Source organism: Rhinoraja longicauda, chromosome 25, assembly GCF_053455715.1.
Source record: "Rhinoraja longicauda isolate Sanriku21f chromosome 25, sRhiLon1.1, whole genome shotgun sequence".
NCBI lineage: Eukaryota > Metazoa > Chordata > Chondrichthyes > Rajiformes > Arhynchobatidae > Rhinoraja > Rhinoraja longicauda.
Genome location: NC_135977.1, coordinates 27,736,082 through 27,742,993, shown reverse-complemented (window position 1 = coordinate 27,742,993; position 6,912 = coordinate 27,736,082).

Below are 6,912 nucleotides of genomic sequence, written 5' to 3'. Positions count from 1 at the left end.
CTCTGAACGTGTCTCCTGAGTTGCTCTGTCAAGTGGAGGGACCCAGCAAAGGTGATCACTTTGGTTTGGAACTTTCATGACACAAATGGAGTCCTGCCTGGAACAGAATATTGCTGCATTCAACAAGTATGACTTGTTTAGCCAGTGTTATATGACTGGTTTGAAAAGCATCAAAATGTAATGTACAAAATAACTTTTGACTGATAATTCTTATCTGCATATTAGCTGACAGTTAAAGTAAGTATCTTCAGTTGGTTAAATATTTAGTTTCTGCAGTTTTCTTTCTTGGATAATATCTTGCTTCTGATTATCTCAGGTGAGTAATAATCTAGATTTGATTTAATTCAGAATATGCATGTCCCAACCATCCTATTAAACACTATCAATTTTCTATAGTACATCTTACTTGGAGCCACTGAGTGCTTGCCAGTTACGAAAATGTGTGTGTGTCTTTCTGCGTACTTGTGCCTGAATCAAAATAAATGTCACGTAAATTTTTACATCAACGTTCAATTGTCCAATTGGTGATTGTCAATAATATTTCAATGGTAAAGAGTATTATGAAGAACATGGAGAGAACATTGTATTGTCCTTGCTAATATCATTTTTTTTTCAACAAACAGGTGACATCCTTTTATCTAATTGAGCTTATTTTGCACATCTTCAAATTGGTTATTCTGCCTTCCTACATTACAGCAGAGCCTCACTTCAAAAATATGCAATTGGTTGTGCATGTGACATTCTTGGTGAAGTTCTATATATCTCAGCACTTCCTTCTTGCTTCTTTGACCGCTGCCTACCTTTTTGTCCACTGTAAAGAAAATCCACTACTTAGTTAATCCACTTGATTTATTAGTCCCAAAATTCCCTGGGGTTTTTTCCTGGGTTTCACGTTGTAAACTAACTGGCAGAACCCCCAGAGGAGTTGCTTCAAGCAGCTGAAAACAACTGCACGCTCCGTATCTTTCTTCAGGGGTCACAGCAGGACACTGAGCGAAGCTCTGTGGAATTTCAGAGTCACTGTGTCAAACTTTCCCCTCCTTAGACGGACTTAAACAAGCAAATTGTTCTTGTATGGGAAAGCAACCAGTTTTACGTGGGAAATATGCTGTCAAAGGAATGAGTTGGCCACCTGGCTTTATTCTACTTTGTTAGTTTGCATTAACTAGTCCCAAGAGGAGTGAGGAAAAGATAATTTACATAGGAATATCCTTTATTATAGCAACAAAAGCGGAAAATGCAGGAAGTACACAACAGATTTGTCAACATCTGGCAGGTCTGTTGTGCAGTCCCAGCATTTTCTGGTTTATTTCAGATTTGCAGTACCTTTTTTTCCAGTAATGTGTTGTAAGTAATGCTGTGGGAGATCTTTGAAACTGGTTTCAGGTTCTGACCAGAGTTCAGCACAATGGCTGTAACTAGCAGAACAGTTGAGCCTCCAAACAGCGAACGGCTGGAGTAGTCTCTTCATACTAAGTCCCCTCCTAGTGTCACCCTTTTGCACATAGTTCCACCATTCATCTCAATGACAGATGCTAAAGGCAATGGATTGTACAGCTTATCACCCACCCACTCCAGTTCTTAATTACTCATTACATTTATAATCAAAGATACAAAGTGCTGGAGTAACTCATTGGGTCAAGCAGCATCTCTGGAGCGCATGGTTAGGTTAGTTTCAGCTCAAGACCCTTCTTCAGACTGTTCTTCATGTTCTCTATCCATGTTTAATTTTCACGTTTCCAAAGATGCTGCCTGACCCGTTGAGTTACTCCAGCACTTTGTGCTTTTTTTTGTCATCCAGCATCTGAAGTTCCTTGTGTCTCCTTATGCTTAGTTTTAGTTTTAGAGATTCAGCGCGGAACAGAAAAATAGCGAGTCTGCGCTGACCAGCGATTCTCGTACACTAACACTATCCTACACACTCGGGACAATTCACAATTACTACCCAATTCAATTAACCTCCAAACCTGTAAGTCTTTGGAGTGTGGGTGGAAACCGGAGCACCCGGAGAAAACCCATGCGGGTCACAGCGTGAACGTACAAACGTCGTACAGGCAGCACCCATAATCAGGATCGAACCCGGGTCTCTGGCATGGTAAGGCAGCAACTCTACCGCAGCACCACCATGCCACCCCCATTGCCAACCCTGTTTATAATATCTATTTTGCTCCTATCCCCCATCTCCTGAGCAACTGAGCTCAGAGCGACCAAAAGTCTTGCAGGAAATGCCAGGAGAATCAGCCATCTGGAATTAGTGGATCATGGTTATCCCACGGATTACTGGTCACTGGTGGGTCCAAGCATATCTCCTGTTCAATGGGGGGTCCTCAGGAGCATGGAGCCTCTCACTCAGCTGCCACCTTCTCTCGGATTGTACACTGATCATCGATCCCATAAGTGATGCTTAGATCTAGCATTTCCTGCATTCTGGTAGTGATCGAGCAGCCAATGACACCACAGAACCATGAGCTAAACAGGGTGGCACAGTGGCGCAGCGGTAGAGTTGCTGTCTTACAGCGCTTTCAGCCCCAGAGACCCGGGTTCAATCCCGACTACAGGTGTTGTCTGTACGGAGTTTGTATGTTCTCCCCGTGAACGTGTAGGTTTTCTCCAAAATCTTTTGTTTCCTCCCACACTCCAAAGACGTACCGGTTTGTAGGTTAATTGGCTTTGTATCAATGTAAATTGTCCCTAGTGTGTGTCGGAGAGTGTTAACATGCGGGGATCGCTGGTCGGCGCGGACTCGGTGGGTCTTCAAACACTCCCGCTAATCTCTCACAGCCGTCCCTTTGTTTGAGGGAGACTCCTGCACTGGGACTAACGCTGGTTGTTTGAACGGATAGGTGTTGGAAAAATGCCACAACTTCTCGTCCTGCAACTGAAATCCATGAAAGGTCCACAAACAGCTGTGAGCAACTTCTGGGTTCTTGTGTTCATGCGTGCTTGTAAATCCCAAGCCTCCTGGCACTTGCACAAAGAGCCGTTGGCAGATGCGTGCAAAACTGTTGACTCGTCACATCTCCACACCCACTCTAAGAAATTGTGAAAGACATTTTGATAATAGAATGACTGGGAAAAGTGAAAATGGTCATTCTTCAAAAGATTCTAAGTAGGTTTCTATGTGGAGTTTTTGATTGAGAATGGCAAAGGGCACTGCTATCACGGTAGAAGCTGTTTCAGATTTTTGGATCATCGTTGAAAGAAAAATCCACTGATAATATTACAGTAGTTTTTAGTTCCACAAGGCCAAACCTACTGTTCAAAAACTAAGAATATAAATATATCATTTATGTGAAAAGTGAACGTTGCCATGGTTCTGAAAAGAATTATGAGGCTATAGGTTAAAATATTATCTTATTGCAGATATTGAATCAAAACCAACTAGATTAAAAAAGACAGGTTACTCATTTGTCAAACGTTGCACTCATTTATTGGGGAAGTCTGGCTGTTGTTTGCACTTTAGGGCCTACAAAGTTCTTGTTGTGACTATTGTTAAAGAGTAGTTTTGAGTCGTGGGTCTGCATCTGCTGTTAAATCTGTTGTGGTGTGGAGAAACAAACAGTCACAATTACTCACCATTGTTAACACAGGCCTGTACTTTAGAAGGATTACTGAATCTGTTTTACTGTTGCATTTGGCAAATAGTGCTCAGGAGGAGTTTGTACGTTCTCCCCGTGACCTGCGTGGGTTTTCTCCGAGATCTTCGGTTTCCTCCCACACTCCAAAGACGTACAGGTATGTAGGTTTAATTGGCTGGGTAAATGTAAAAATTGTCCCTAGTGTGTGTAGGATAGTGTTAATGTACGGGGATCACTGGGCGGCACGTACTTGGTGGGCCGAAAAGGCCTGTTTCCGGCTGTATGTGTATGGTATGTATGGTATGGTATTACCTCAGCATTCACCCGAGGAAACGAAACCTTTCTGGCAGCCTCTTTTTATAATTGCTGATCTGGCTCAATGTATTCTCTGAAATTTTGTCGCGCCACCTCACGGTGGCCCAGCGGTAGAGTTGCTGCCTTGCAAAGCCAGAGACCTGGGTTCAATCCTGGTTATGGGTGCCGTCTTTACGGAGTTTCTACATTCTCCCCGTGACCGCGTGGGTTTTCTCCGGGTGCTCCTGTTTCCTCCCACACTCCAAAGACGTACAGGTTTGCAGGTTAATTGGCTTTGGTAAAGATTGTAAGTTGTCCCTAATGTTGAGGATAGTGCTAGTTTGCGGGGATTGCTGGTCAGTGTTGACTCGAGGGGCCGAAGGGCTTGTTTCCATGCTGTATCTCTAAACTAAACTAAACTAAATCTCCTGTCTTAAAGGAGCTGTTCCGTCCAACTCCTGCCACTGGTCATCCAACAAGTCCACCTTTAGGTACCCTACCTTTCCAACACATTGAGAAAGCAAAACTCTTCACTGGCCAATTAATGATTCTCAACTGTTGGTCAAGGCAGCCTTTTCTATTCCATAAAAGGACGGCACAGTGGCGCAGCGGGTAGAGCTGCAGCCTGACAGCGCCAGAGATCTGAGTTCGAACTTGAGCTCGGGGTGCTGGCTGTGTGGAGTTTGCCGGTTCTCCCTGTGATCGCTTGGGTTTCCTCCAGGCGCTACGGTTTCCTCCTACATCCCAATAAAACATGGATTTGTAGGTTAATAGACCTCTGTAAATTGCCCCGAGTGTGTAAGCAGTGGATGAGAAAGTGGGATAACATAGAAGTAGTGTGAATAGGTGATTAATGGTTGGCATGGACTCGACAGGCTAGAGACCCAGTTTCAATGCCCTATAGAACATAGAACATTGAACAGTGCAGCGCCAGAACAGGCATTGTGGCCCTCAATGTCTGTGCCAAACATAATGGCAATATCCCTGCATACCATGTGCAGGAAGGAACTGAAGATGCCGGTTTTAACTGAAGATAGACACAAAATGCTGAAGTAACTCAGCAGGACAGGCCGCATCTCTGGAGCAAAAGAATGGGTGACGTTTCAGGTCGAGGCCCTTCTTCAGACTAGTCTGGGGAAAGGGAAACGAGAGATACAGACAGTGATGTAGAGAGAAATAGAACACATGAATGAAAAATGTGCACAACAGTTGGACTTTTCACTTGGTCCACCTCCTTCCCTTTTCTTGATCTCACCGTTTCCATCACAGGAGATAGACTATCGACCGACGTCTATTACAAACCCACTGACTCCCACAACTAGCACAACTACACTTCTTCCCACTCATGCTTCCTGCAAAGACTCTATCCTCTACTTCCAATTCCTCCGTCTACGCCGCATCTGCGCCCAAGACGAGGTGTTCCATAACAGGACATCCATTTTTAGGAAATGGGGGTTCCACTCTTCCATCATAGATGAGGTCCTCACACGTGTCTCCTCGGTACCCGCAGCTCTGCCCTTGTTCCCCCCCTCCCCCCCCAGCTCTTACTTTTCACCCCATCAGCCGTCCCATACAACACATAATCCTTACATTTTTGGCACCTCCAACAGGATCCCACCATGAGTCACATCTTCTAATCTCCGCCCCTTTCCACCTTCCGCAGAGACTGTTCCTTCCTCAACTCCCTGGTTAACCACCCCCTCCCCAGGTACATTCCTCTGCAACCGCAGGAAATGCCAAACCTGTCCCTAAACCTTATCCCTCAACTCTGTCCAGGGACCACGACAGTTCTTTCAGGTTAGGCAGGGATTCACTTGCACCTCCTCCAACCTCATCTACTGTATCCGTTGTTCAAGATGTGTACTCTTATATGTTGGCGAGACCTAACGTAGACTGGGTGATCATTTCGCTGAACACCTTCTCTCAGACTGCCTTGATCTGCCTGATCTCCCAGTTGCCAAACACTTTAATTCCCCTTCCCATTCCCACACTGACCTTTCTGCCCTAGGCCTCCTCCATTGTCAGAGTGAGGCTAATTGCAAATTGGAGTAACAGCATCTCATATTTTGCTTGGGTAGCTTACAACCCAGTGTTATGAGTATTGATTTCTCTAACTTCAAGTAACCCCTGCACTCCCTCTCTCCCCACCCAAGTCGCACCAGGTTCTTGTTCTCACCTAGCAAACAGCTAACAATGGCCTGTTTCCTTTATCATCGTTACATTTTTGCATATCTTTCATTTGTTCTATATCTCTCTACATCACTGTCTAGATCTCTTGTTTCCCTTTCCCCTGAATCAAAATCTCTGTAAAGCGTCTTTGAGTATATGAAAAGCGCTATATAAATAAAATGTATTATTATTATTATTATTAGTCTGAAGAAGGGTCTCGATCCAAAATGTCACCCTTTCCTTCTCTCCAGAGATGCTGTTTCTCTCTCCATACCATGCATATCCACGTGCTTATCCAAATCCCTTAAATGCCACTCTCATATCTCCAAACTAAACTAAACAAGTTTTAGAAATAACAAATGGAAGTGTGCAGAGCAAACTTAAAAAGTTAGCTTAATGCCTGGGATTTTTCTCTCTGATGTGCTCACTGCACTGTCGTGAAACTTATTCTTCAATACTGGGAGACTACTTGTTGATTCCTGAATGCCATCAATCCTAACTCCTTGATTTATTCATTTGGAAAAGAAGAAGATGGAAGTCCTTCATGAAGCGGGCCCGGATAGATCAGTTGGTAGAGCATTAGACTTTAAATCTGAGGGTCCAGGGTTCAAGTCCCTGTTTGGGCATTTACCTTTAGGGGCAGCATGGTGGGACAGCAGTACAGTTGCTGCCTTACAGCACCAGAGATCCAGGTTCAATCCTGAGTACGTGTGTTGTGTATATGAAGTCTGTACGTTCTTCCAGTGACCACGTGGGGTTTCTCCAGGTGCTCTGGTTTCCTCCCACACTCCAAAGACGTACAGGTTTGTAGGTTAAGTAGCTTTGATAAAGATTATAAATTGTCCCTAATGTGTAGGATAGTGTTAGTGTA